Raw genomic sequence first — 13,322 nt, 5'->3', positions numbered from 1 at the left:
TTTTACTGCAAGAAATGTTTAATTGGACTACAGTGGGGGGGAAAAGTATTTGATCCCCTGCTGATTTTGTACGTTTGCCTAAAGGAATGGATGAGACCTGAGGCAGGAATTCCTTTAACCACAAAGTGGTATATTTACTGGGTAGTTTGTGCTGCATAACAAGGAAACAGAACATGTATCCGATCAAATTCATAATCAGAAGTCAAATCATTCTCATTAACAATTATGTAATTGAGCAATTCAGTTCAATAAGAATTCAACAGGAATCGTCATTTAGGCTCATAACTATTCATCATAACCATGAGAATAATACCAATCAATCAATTATTCAATCTACAATCAATGTGATATCAGAATTTATCAATTCAGCAAATAAGAATGTTTCCGATTTCATCTTTCCAGGTTTGTCTTCATATTTACATGTAATTTCATTACATTTCAACCATATGTCAATGGTATAATTGGCCTGTGATGATCTATAGGGTCGTGATTGTTGTCCATTGACATAACACAATAGGTTTGAAGCGGGTGTTCCAAGCCGCGCTCCGGTAATAACTAAATAACTGATGGCCCGCACTCTCAATCGCAACAGATAGTTCAGATGAAAGGTAACAGATTCGGTGGATTTACGTTGATTCATGTACGCACGGAATGTCTGGATTAGACGGAGTTGAGGAAGAGAAAGCAGCGAGGTCGGGTGGTGGCGATTTCCTCCTTTTAATGAGTTGAGATCTGTCGGACATTTCCACCTGACCTAATTAAAGCGCACCTGGCCCAGCTGTTCAAGTGTCCATGAATTAAAGGACGATTCCACCAACTCCATGGGTCTTTCTACAGCCACCCCGGAAATGTGTTAAATTCCACACTCCTCAAAAGGCATATCGTTCCACGTCCTCTGTCTTCTCAGGGAGAGGAATTAGTCGGGCAACTGTCCGGACATATGTCTGGTTCTTTACCTGGATCTCCACTGATCTAACTTGACCTTCAGTCCCAGGCATGGTCTTGGTGATATGGCCCGCCGGCCAGGAGGCTCAAGGCAGTTGAGGGTCCACTATCATCACTACTTGGCCAGTGTCCAGGCTGGCCGTTTCTTTCTGCCATTTTCCTCTGTGCTGTAGGCTTGGTAGGCAATCCCGAATGAATCGGGCCCAGAAATGGTCAGCCAAGATCTGGCTGTGTCGCCACCGGCGTCTGCCAACGAGGTTGGTATCAGCATACGTGGCTTGAGGAAGTGAAGCATCTCGGTGCCCCATCAAGAGCAGATTCGGTGTAACCGGATCGGGGTCAGCGATGTCTGCAGAGAGATATCCCAAGGGTTTGGAGTTCAGTATCCCTTCCACCTCTATCAGGACGGTCTGCAAGACAGTTTCAGTGACAGTTTGGTCCCCCAGAACGACTCGTAAGGCCATCTTCACAAATTTGATCTCTCGCTCCCATGTTCCTCCAAAATGAGGAGCTCCTGGAGGGTTAAATTTGAAGGAGATTTGTTGGTTCATCAGTTGACCCTGGAGACTTGGTTCCATTGCTTGGAAAGCTTCCTTCAACCTAGCTTCTCCTGCCTTGAAGTTTATGCTCCTGTCAGCCAGGATCTCCTAGGGTTTCCCCTGTCGGGAGATAAACCACCTTAGGGCCATGAGGAAGGCTTCAGTATCCAAACTCTCCAGTAAGTCCAGGTGGACACATCTAGTTGACAAACACTTGAACAGAATGCCCCAGCGCTTTTCCACTTGACGACCTAACTTGATCATAAAAGGGCCAAAGCAATCTACTCCTGTTGACTAGAAGGGGGGTTTGAGGAGGCGCAAGCGAGCAGGGGGTAAATCTGCCATTTTGGGCACAGTTGCTCCGGCCCGCCATCTCTGACATTCCATACAGCCGTATTTGTGCTTCCGAATGGCTCCTCGTCCTCCAAGTATCCAGTACATCGCCTCATCTCCCCATAGACTCTCTCTGGCCCTGGGTGGAGAAGCCTCTCATCAAAACTCTTGTTGAGGAGGCTGGTGAGAGGGTGTCTGGAGTCAAGGATAATTGGATGGATAGCATCGGGATCCAAGACTTCTGCTTAGCGCAGCCTCCCTCTGACTCTGATCACTCTGAGGATGTTGTGTTACTCTGGGGTAAGAGAGAGAAGACTGTTGTCCTTAGCCACTTCCCTACCAGTTTTCAGAGCTTTTAGCTCCTCAGGGGAGCTGACTGCTTGTGCATGCTGTAGGAGTAGTGTCTCTGCAGCAGGTGAAGTGGGTATGGAAGCTACCCCATCTGAGGTCTGGTTTGTGGCGGCGATCAGATCCTGCAGTGTCTGGGATTGTGCTGGGTCAGGAAGAGCTGTTGGCTTCGTAGCGATGCTGTTGCATTGGTGCGGACTTCTTTAACTCATGAGCTTTAGTTGGTTCACGGCCTGGGGGCTGTCGGCCACTCTTTCTCTGGTTGGGACAAGAATGGTGGTCCCAAGCTCCAGCGATGGGGTTGAGCCAGTTCCTTAAGGGTTTTACCACGAGTGATGTCATCAGCAGGATTGTTTACGCTGTCAACATACCTCCAGTTCTTGACTTCTGTTAGGTCTTGGATTCAGAGGAACACCTTATACCTGCAGGACTCCAACTTGAGCCAGGTCAGTACAGTGGTCAAATCACTCCAGTAGATGACCCTTTGGATTGGCAAGGTGAGCTCGGTTCACAAGGTGGAGGCCAACCGGACTCCGGAAAGGGCAGCACTGAGTTCCAGCCTAGGCATTGACAACTCATTCTTGGGTGCGACCCTGGACCTGGCCATGACAAAATAGACATGGGTGTGGCCTGCCGTATCCTCCACTTGCCCCATAAGCGTGCTCCGAAGCGTCACAGAACACATGTCGTTCCAGGCTTGATCCCAGTTGGTCAGCACAGGGTGCCACATACACCTTGGCATCTGGACATTAGATAGCTCTGACAACTCTTGTTTCCCAACAGAGCCATCGTTCCACTAGGTCAGCCGGGTGGATCGGTTCATCCCAGTCCCTCTTGGTCTGCTACAGGTCCTGGACTAAGACTTTGGCCCAGGTTGTGTATGGCAGGATATACCTGAGGGGATCATATTGACTGGCCAGGGTCCGATAGATGGTGCGCAGAGTGGGGGTTTCGGTTCTCAGGGCTCAGCAGTGCTTGTACCCCAGAGTATCCGGTACACAGCTCCATCTCAGTCCTAGAGTGGGCTCTTGTGGGCTAGCACCAGACTGCGATAGCCATAGTTCACTGCTACTTGACCTGGCTTGTGGCGGGAGGTGCTGGATAACCTCCGCTCTGTTGCTCGCCCACTGTTTGACCTTGAATACCCCTTTGGACAGGTGATTCCAGACTTTACCAAGGAGTGCTTTCGCTTCCACAGTGGATGGGACACTCTGTAAGCAGTTATCCACATAGAAGGCATTCTCCACTGAATCCCAGACTTCTGCATCACTGTCTGGGTTCTCCCGTGCGTGTCTCTGCAGAGTGTATATGGCACAGCAAGGACTGCATGTGGTCCCAAATGGGAGTACTGGCCATTCATAGATGTTGGGCTCTGCTTCTTGTTCCATATCTCGCCATGTGAACCGGAGCAGTGTGGTGTCAGAAGGCAGCAGACGAATCTGATAAAACATGGCTTTGATGTCTTCACTGATGGCCGTAGAGTGCTGTCGGAACCGGAGAAGGACACCGAACAAGGAAGGACCTAAGGTTGGACCGGGGAGTAAACAGTCATTCAGGCTTTGACCAGCAGCTTGGAATGAACAGTTGAAGACAAGTCTGTACTTCCCACCGTGTTGCTGGATAACATGGTGAGGGAGATACCAGGATTCGCTGAGTGGGCTTCCCTCTTCATGAGCTGTCATTTTGGTGACATAGCCTGCCTTCAAAAGGTTATGAATCTCTCGGTTATGAACTTTAGCAAACTCAGGATTCTTCACCAGGCGCTGCTCCGTTCCACAGAGTAGTGGGAGTACAGCCCGTGTCGTGGTTGCCAGAGGAGGATGATTGGGCACCCGTAGCAACTGAACGCCATCCATTTCAGTGGTGGTGGTGCGCTTCTCCAGGAGGTCTAATGCATAGGAGTCATGTTTCAAGTGGGTGACCTCCTTTAGCTTCGGGTTGGAGAAGGTGTCCATCTTTCAGAGCATTGCCACATTCCGTAGGAGGTCAATGGCTGGACAGGGAGATAGAGCTGGACTGCTCCTGGGGAAGAGGACTTGCTGTGACTACAGCTTGGGTGGAGAGAAGTAGATGGGCTGGACCTTGCACAGCCCAACCCAAGGATGTATGGACAGCAACGGGTCCTCCTTCTGGTCCAGCTTGTGTAGGCTCGGTCGGGGTGATGAGATGTGGGTGGTCTGACCCAATCAGGATGAGTGGCGCAACCCTGGCCAGGTTAGGAAGAGGCAATCCTCGGAGATGAGAATATTGCTTCTGTAGAACACTCACCAGGCAGGAGTGCTCTGCGAGATTCAGGACATCTGCCGTGAAGGAATTGGTGATGTTATAGGCCACGTCCCTCGCGTCCTGAAGGTGAAATGCAGAGGATCACGGCAGATCCTTTCACTTGGACAGCATCATGTCGCACCATTCTGAGGTTAAGGGTCTCGGGGGTCCCTTCCAGGTTGAGCTGCCGGGCGGCAGCTGGGAGAATGATTGTTTTTTTAGTCCCATCATCTAGAACGTTGAATGTTTCCATGCTCCTCCTTTCGCTTGCAGAGTGACCTTTACCACCTTCAACATTACCCTTGGAGACCGGTTCTGCTGGTCGAGATAGAGCTCCTTTGCGGCTCCTACCATGAGCATAATCTGCTCCTTTGGTGCTTGGGGAATTACATCATGCAACACTGTGAGATGGATTTCCTCGATTGCAGGGTTTCCTCAATGTGCAGGTCTCCGCTTTATGGCTATGAGCACACTTGTAGCATCGCTCGCCGGAAGTTATCCAGGCCTTCAATTGGGGTTGAGTGAGCTTTTGTACCCTGGGCTATGAGCCAAGGAAATGCCCCTTACTATTGCAGTAGGGGCAGTAAGGCTGGAATTTGATGTTCTTGCTCTTGAGAGAGGTCTTCTTCCCGGGTTCCTCCCTTCCGGGTTATTCCCTGGCTTCCCTATTTAAGTACATGGTGGTGGGATTTGGCCTTTTATGACCCTCCTTGCGTTCAAACTCATTCCTTACCCCAGAGGCTGTGGCTGAGATTGTGGCCTGGTGAGCAATGCTCTTCGCCCTCGACTTCACCTGCAACCATGCTGCCAGGTCTCTGAGAGCATAGGTGCTTCTCGAGCCCTCTTTCAGGATGCCCTTGTTCATACAATGTTCAATGAAACTGTCTCTGAGGTAGGCTGGAAGCTTGCTAAGAAGCCTGTCCACGTGGGAGCCACATTTCAGCTCGTTCCCGTCTTGTCCTTCAACGGATTGGAGCATCGAGGTCAGGGATTGGTCAGCAAGGGAGAACTCTTGGAAGGCAGCATGGTCTCCCATTTTGGTTGGAGACGTGTTCAGGATGTTGTTTAGTTCATTCTGGACTAGCTGGCGTGGCTCACCATATCTTGCTTTCAGGGCCTGGAGAGCGGCAGTGCATGGTGTTACGGAGTGCATCAAGGATTTGGCCAGCTTGTATGCACTGGGAAACTACATGTGATTCATCAGTACTTGGTATTTGTAGCATTCTGACAGATGACTGTGAATACCCAGTAGGCACTCAATGCCATTTCCAAAAGGAACAAAATCACTCTCCGCTCTCAAAGTATGGCAGCTTCGGTCTGGGAATTCCATAGGCTGAGGCTACTAGCAGTTTCATGATGTTGGCTCCCTCTTATGGTTGCGTGAAGGATAAACCCGGGACTGCTGATGAGCTCACTGTGGCCTCATTGGGCCTGTCCCCTACTAGACCCTCTGTTGGTGGCAGCCTGATTTGAGTGAGAGCTCCCCCATCTGATGGTTGATGACTGGCCTGGCCCAGGCCCTGGACGAGAGGGACGATTTGCCATTGTTGGTAATTGTCAGAAAGGCGAAGGAGAGGGGCTTTGGCTAGATGGAGGAGGAATGCTAACTGGTGTCACTGTCATAGAGGGCATTGGTGGAGCGGCCTGTCCCCCGTGCTCCGTGTTGGCTGTTGACCTCGGAGCCTTCGGGGACTGTGTGCCATGCTCTACCAGAGGAGCAGATTGGGAAAGAATGGCAGACAGGTCAGGTCCATGTGGAGTGGTGGTCAGGTCAACTCCCTTTCTTTGGTTCAGTCATTATTCATCTCGAAGGACCATTGAAAGATTATTGTAATCTGTGTGGATAGCTGGACAGGTAGGATGACTGACAGTAGTGAAGGTGAACAGGTGGTCATGGGTCAGGTGACTAAGGAATGGATGAGACCTGAGGCAGGAATTCCTTTAACCATAAAGTGGTATATTTACTGGGTAGTTTGTCTGTGCTGCATAACAAAGGAAACAGAACAACATGTATCCAATGAAATTCATAATCAAAAGTCAAATCATAAGAATCATTCTCATTATTAACAATTAGGTAATTCAGTTCAATAAGAATTCAGCAGGCATCGTCATTGAGTAATTTGGGCTCAACTATTCATCATAAGCATGAGAATAATACTACAAATAAATAAATCAGTTATCAATTATTCATTCTACAATCTCAATCAATTTGATATCAGGACTTATCAATTCAGCAAATAATCAGAACGTTTCCGATTTCATCTTTCCAGGTTTGTCTTCATATTTACATGTAATTTCATTACATTTCAACCATATGTCAATGGTATAATTGGCCTGTGATGATCTATAAGGCCGTGATCATTGTCCATTGACATAACACAATAGGTTTGAAGCGTGTGCTCCAAGCACCGCGCCGCGTTAATAACAATAAACTGATGGCCAGCTCTCCCAATCGCAACAGATAGTTCAGATGAAAGGTAACAGATTCGGTGGATTTACGTTGATTCATGTACAAACGGAATTTCTGGATTAGACGGAGTTGAGGAAGAGAAAACAGCGAGGTCGGGCGGTGGCGATTTCCTCCTTTTAATGAGTTGAGATCTGTCGGACATTTCCACCTGACCTAATTAAAGCGCACCTGGGCCAGGTGAGCAAGTGTCCATGAATTATTGGACGATTCCACCAACTCCATGGGCCTTTCTACACCCACCCTTAATCCACACAATATTTAATGATCCTAAACCCACCCTGCGGATATAACCACGGGGCCTGCAGGTTATGAGTCAACCCGCACATCACTAACATAGTGGTATAGCAATGTCAATGTAATGGTCCATTTCACATGAATTACCGACAGTTTACCAATCAATCCATCATAATTAAGTGTTTTCCCTAAAAAAAATTCCCGCCGGTAGTGTCAGAGCAATCGGGATCTTCCCGAAGCATACATAGATGCATATAAATTATAAATTAAAAGGGACTGTAATTTGAGTATTGCTGTGTCTAGACCCCATTTTATGCAACTAAGTACCTCGATTTTTCAGCTGAAAGTTTAGCTCTGATAGACTTTTAATTGTGTTTTTAATCTTCGAATACCCCACACCCTTATTCTCGGGTTTTATGAGACCTGTGTCACTGTTCCCATCTCTGGAACCAATAGTCTCCCTGGTGTCTGGAACTATCCTGCGTCTGTTTTGTTTGGCCCCTTGTTTTTTAGGGAGGTAGAAAACATTGCCTGAATGCATAGGATCCTTGAGTACAGTATTCTGTAGTTAGACTAGCTATATCACAGGACAAGGAAACTCCAACTAAAGTCGCCTTTCATGGATGATGACTGTCAGTGGATATGTATTTCCAACATTTCATATTACATTCTGGTACGAAAAGTTGACAGAAAAATGTGAAAAGTAAAAATTTTTAAGGCAGATTTTTTATGCGCCGAACTCATTTGAATAGCTGCGCGGGCCACCTTAAGCAGGTCTCTGATGTCAACAGCAATGAGAGCGAGTCTCCAGCGTAATAGCGCTTCTCTGACCTGAGTACTGTTCAGCGGTTTGAAATGTTTATCTTTGCATCAGTCTCTGCGCAATTTTCGTCTTTTCCCCAATTCATGGGTATTTCAGTCTGCGAGACTGAAATATTAGGCTATTCCGTGGCACTTTGAGACACTACCTGAGCCAAATCTCTGCCCGACAAGAGAAAGGTAAGATTACATGCATCCCAAGTATGGATTTCTACAATTTATGTTTAATTAGACCAGTGAAAGCAAGTAAATGTGTTTTGCATTATATTATTGTCTATAAGTCACTGACATAACACGACATATTCGGTTCTTGTGTTAAGTTTATTTTTGTGGAAAACATTAAATCAACGTTTTATTCGGGCGTCATGCCTAATGTCCGATGTTGTGCCCGGTTGTGCGGGTTAGATGAGCTGCCGGGCTTTCAATAGACACAGAATAAAACCACAGAATATAGGCTTCTGTCTGCATTAGGTATTGTAGGCACAATGTTGCATAGATAAGAATAATACACTCCTTGCTTTCCGTTCGGCGTGATTTTGGCAACGGGCGCAGCAGACGGCTTAATCAGAAACCAAAAATGTGTGCGAGCACCTAAACCAAATTTGAACTGTTGCACATGCCAAGATCAGTTTTGTCATGTCATTCGATTTGCACATTTTCATGGCATGTTGCATTTTCATTATTTGTAGTCTCAATGGAGAATGTTTGTTATTTGGGCATCGGGCTATTAAGCTTCCCGATGTCCTGTGATACCGGTGAATTCAAATATAAAGGCTAATCACGTGTTTCAATATATAGGTAAAGAGGTTTGTCTGACTCTACTGAGAAGAAACATAAATTGACACTGGGGATAAAATCTAGTAGTTTCCGTTTGTATTCAATGCGTTTTACCCCATTTTATAGATGACAGTACTTAAATAGGAGCTTGAAGGTTCTTTATAAAGCTGCATTGTGAAGCATTCTTTGATCATCCTACAGCCCGAAAAGCTCTCTGTGCTTGTGGCAGTTTAGTTCAGTAAGAGATGAACATGAAAGTGTCTGGGAGCTCCAAGTGCTGCATTAGTAATAACAGAATAATGCCCATAAACAGGAAAGTAGGCTGTATGTGTGACATGAAGAAATGCCATTTAGTATATGCTTTTATCTAAAGCGACTTACAGTCAGTCGTGCATACGTTTTTTTCGTCATGTATGTGTGGTCCCGGTAATTGAGCCCACCATATTGGCGTTGCAAGCGCCATGCTCTTCCAACTGAGCTACAGAGCACCATCCTACCCAGGAGGGAATGGGTGATCTAGTATGTGTGAAAGGGCGATGTAGTATGTGTGATATACAAAAGAATACAATTGGTTTTGTGATGCTATAGTTTATTGTGCTTTATCTGCATTCAGTGTATCAAAAACTTGTTGGCTATAGGGGCTCAGTATTAATTTGAAACATGTTTAAAGGGATTAGGAGCAGTCAACGCCTCTCCCTTCCAGCGGCCCCGAGGACAGGTTTTCATGGCTATGCATTTTCTTCACACTCCTAGGCTATCTGTATTTAGATTGCTCTATGCATACTGTATACTGCATATCTCCAAATTACCATGCTCATTATTGTACAAGCCTCTACTTTTCTTTATAGAACACAAACTGTCAGCCCCCTACAGCTGCTGATGCTGATAGTGATGGTGCCATTATGTGTAGATTATTATTCCTTTTGACAGGTGTGAGAGTCTGTGTAGGGCAGGGGTGCAACTTTCACTGGGGACGGGGGGACATGTCCCCCGACTTTCTGAAATTGCATTTTTGTCCCCCCCAGTTTTATCATTGTAATGTGATACAAACAAGGCCACAAAGATGGTTGGCGATGGTTGGAGGTTCACAATATCTGTTGTTTAAAATGATACTGTCTAGGAAATCATAGAAATATACATAACAGACTTGACCATTAGTGATGGAAAGTTTGGCTCATTTCGTTCATTTGAATCAGCAATGCCTAGAGTACGCAGGAAACCCTACATGTGAATGATGAACTAAAAACTGTAAAGAATCATAATTTACCAGTAGTGGTGCGTGGGTAAAATCACTGGGGAAGCCAGAAAAAAAGCCATATGACATCCTATGTGTTGTGATAATTGCCTTGTTTGCTCTATAAATCCTGTTAGTTCATGTTCCTTGAGCCCGTGATGTATAGACCTAAGGCCAAGACAATAAGAAGACACAGTGGCAGAATAAATTCAACCACACCTTTGTTTCATCACAAAACCAGAGAGCAACTTCTGTTTGGTGAAGTCCACAAAGCATATAGCATGTAACAAACAGTTACATGGCCTATAGCACGGTCAAGCAAGTTAATGTTTCCAACATTTTTGGACTACTAAACAACTATTGATTTAGAAACACTGAGAGTTACCGCAAGTCGCAAAGAAAACAGTTGCTGCCTCCACTATTCCAGCAACATATCAATATCATCAAATCACCTACAGTGGGGGAAAAAAGTATTTGATCCCCTGCTGATTTTGTGCGTTTGCCCACTTACAAAGAAATGATCCGTCTATAATTTTAATGGTAGGTTTATTTGAACAGCGAGAGACAGAATAACAACAACAAAAATCCAGAAAAACGCATATAAAAAATGTTATAAAAGGATTTGCATTTTAATGAGAGAAATAAGTATTTGACCCCTCTGCAAAACATGACTTAGTACTTGGTGGCAAACCCCTTGTTGGCAATCACAGAGGTCAGACGTTTCTTGTAGTTGGCCACCAGGTTTGCACACATCTCAGGAGGGATTTTGTCCCACTCCTTTTGCAGATCTTCTCCAAGTCATTAAGGTTTCAAGGCTGACGTTTGTCAACTCGAACCTTCAGCTCCCTCCACAGATTTTCTATGGGATTAAGGTCTGGAGACTGGCTAGGCCACTCCAGGACCTTAATGTGCTTCTTCTTGAGCCACTCTTTTGTGGCCTTGGCCGTGTGTTTTGGGTCATTGTCATGGTGGAATACCCATCCATGACCCATTTTCAATGCCCTGGCTGAGGGAAGGAGGTTCTCACCCAAGATTTGACGGTACATGGCCCCGTCAAATGATGCGGTGAAGTTGTCCTGTCCCCTTAGCAGAAAAACACCCCCAAAGCATAATGTTTCCATCTCCATGTTTGACGGTGGAGATGGTGTTCTTGGGGTCATAGGCAGCATTCCTCCTCCTCCAAACACGGCGAGTTGAGTTGATGCCAAAGAGCTCCATTTTGGTCTCATCTGACCACAACATGTTCACCAGTTGTCCTCTGAATCATTCAGATGTTCATTGGCAAACTTCAGACGGGCATGTATATGTATTCTTGAGCAGGGGGACCTTGCGAGCGCTGCAGGATTTCAGTCCTTCACGGCGTAGTGTGTTACCAATTGTTTTCTTGGTGACTATGGTCCCAGCTGCCTTGAGATTATTGACAAGATCCTCCCGTGTAGTTCTGGGCTGATTCCTCACTGTTCTCATAATCATTGCAACTCCACGAGGTGAGATCTTGCATGGTGCCCCAGGCCGAGGGATATTGACAGTTCTTCTGTGTTTCTTACATTTGCGAATAATCGCACCAAATGTTGTCACCTTCTCACCAAGCTGCTTGGCGATGGTCTTGTAGCCCATTCCAGCCTTGTGTAGGTCTACAATCTTGTCCCTGACATCCTTGGAGAGCTCTTTGGTCTTGGCCATGGTGGAGAGTTTGGAATCTGATTGATTGATTGCTTCTGTGGACAGGTGTCTTTTATATAGGTAACAGGCTGCAGTTAGGAGCACTCCCTTGAAGAGTGTGCTCCAAATCTCAGCTCGTTACCTGTATAAAAGACACCTGGGAGCCAGAAATCTTTCTGATTGAGAGGGGGTCAAATACTTATTTCCCTCATTAAAATGCAAATCAATTTATAAAATTTTTGACATGCGTTTTTCTGGATTTTTTTGTTGTTATTCTGTCTCTCACTGTTCAAATAAACCTACCATCAAAATTATAGACTGATCATTTCTTTGTCAGTGGGCAAATGTACAAACTCAGCAGGGGATCAAATACTTTTTTCCCTCACTGTCGATGGCCTACACATACAGACAGAGAGGCACTTGGATGCTTTCGCTTGGACGCTTTCTCCAGTGAGATACATTTAGCCTCTTGCCAATTGAAGGAAAATAATGAAACGCAGAGAGACGAAAGATTAATTATCGTATGTTTTTTTTTTATTGGTAATTTTTCTTTGCGAAGCCTGGCTGGCTTCCCTTGGCGTCAATTAATACACACCACTGGATACCACAAGCCTCTCGTTCACATCTCGTTCACCATGGGGGGCAGAAGGCAGGAACCCCTACTGGTGAATGATGAACTGAAAACTCAAAAGAGTCATCATGATTCTACAAGCCTCTCATTCACCATAGGGGGCTTATTGGAGCTGTCATTTGTGACTGAGATGTGTGAACTTGTGCTTTAAACAATGTACATTTGTTGATTGCTAGGCTTACAAATAAGATTATTTCTTGAAACATTTGAAATGAGGTCTAGTTGTGGCCGCAACCAGACTAGATTGTGAACGACTCTCGCGCATGTGACAGACGGTGGTTGTAGTACGTCTCTGGAGCCGCTGTGACGGAGGAGTGTGTATTAATCCTGCTGTAGGACTCATTTACATATTACATTTAAGTCATTTAGCAGACACTCTTATCCAGAGCGACTTACAAATTGGTGCATTCACCTTATGATATCCAGTGGAACAACCACTTTACAATAGTGCATCTAAATCTTTTAGGGGGGGGGGGGGGGGGTTAGAAGGATTACTTTATCCTATCCCAGGTATTCCTTAAAGAGGTGGGGTTTCAGGTGTCTCCGGAAGGTGGTGATTGACTCCGCTGTCCTGCCGTCGTGAGGGAGCTTGTTCCACCATTGGGGTGCCAGAGCAGCGAACAGTTTTGACTGGGCTGAGCGGGAACTGTGCTTCTTCAGAGGTAGGGAGGCGAGCAGGCCAGAGGTGGATGAACGCAGTGCCCTTGTTTGGGTGTAGGGCCTGATCAGAGCCTGAAGGTACGGAGGTGCCGTTCCCCTCACCGCTCCGTAGGCAAGCACCATGGACTTGTAGCGGATGCGAGCTTCAACTGGAAGCCAGTGGAGAGAGCGGAGGAGCGGGTTGACGTGAGAGAACTTGGGAAGGTTGAACACCAGACGGGCTGCGGCGTTCTGGATGAGTTGTAGGGGTTTAATGGCACAGGCAGGGAGCCCAGCCAACAGCGAGTTGCAGTAATCCAGATGGGAGATGACAAGTGCCTGGACTAGGACCTGCGCCGCTTCCTGTGTGAGGCAGGGTCATACTCTGCGAATGTTGTAGAGCATGAACCTACAGGATCGGGTCAC

The 13,322-nt window shown here is 46.4% G+C and overlaps 1 protein-coding gene across 1 annotated transcript in view; it reads left to right on the top strand.

The window, feature by feature from the left end:
- The first annotated feature begins 7,966 nt into the window (after nt 1–7,966).
- LOC115205301 (dystrophin-related protein 2) overlaps nt 7,967–13,322 on the top strand; it is a 201,349-nt gene continuing 195,993 nt past the window's right edge. The window contains exon 1 of the mRNA XM_029771117.1: nt 7,967–8,133. The gene's annotated coding sequence lies outside the window, so the exon portion shown is untranslated. The remainder of the gene's footprint in view (nt 8,134–13,322) is intronic.

The sequence above is a fragment of the Salmo trutta genome, chromosome 13, assembly GCF_901001165.1.
Source record: "Salmo trutta chromosome 13, fSalTru1.1, whole genome shotgun sequence".
Taxonomy (NCBI): Eukaryota; Metazoa; Chordata; class Actinopteri; order Salmoniformes; family Salmonidae; genus Salmo; species Salmo trutta.
Note: the sequence above shows the minus strand (reverse complement) of the source record. Positions and strands in the feature narration are given on the sequence as shown.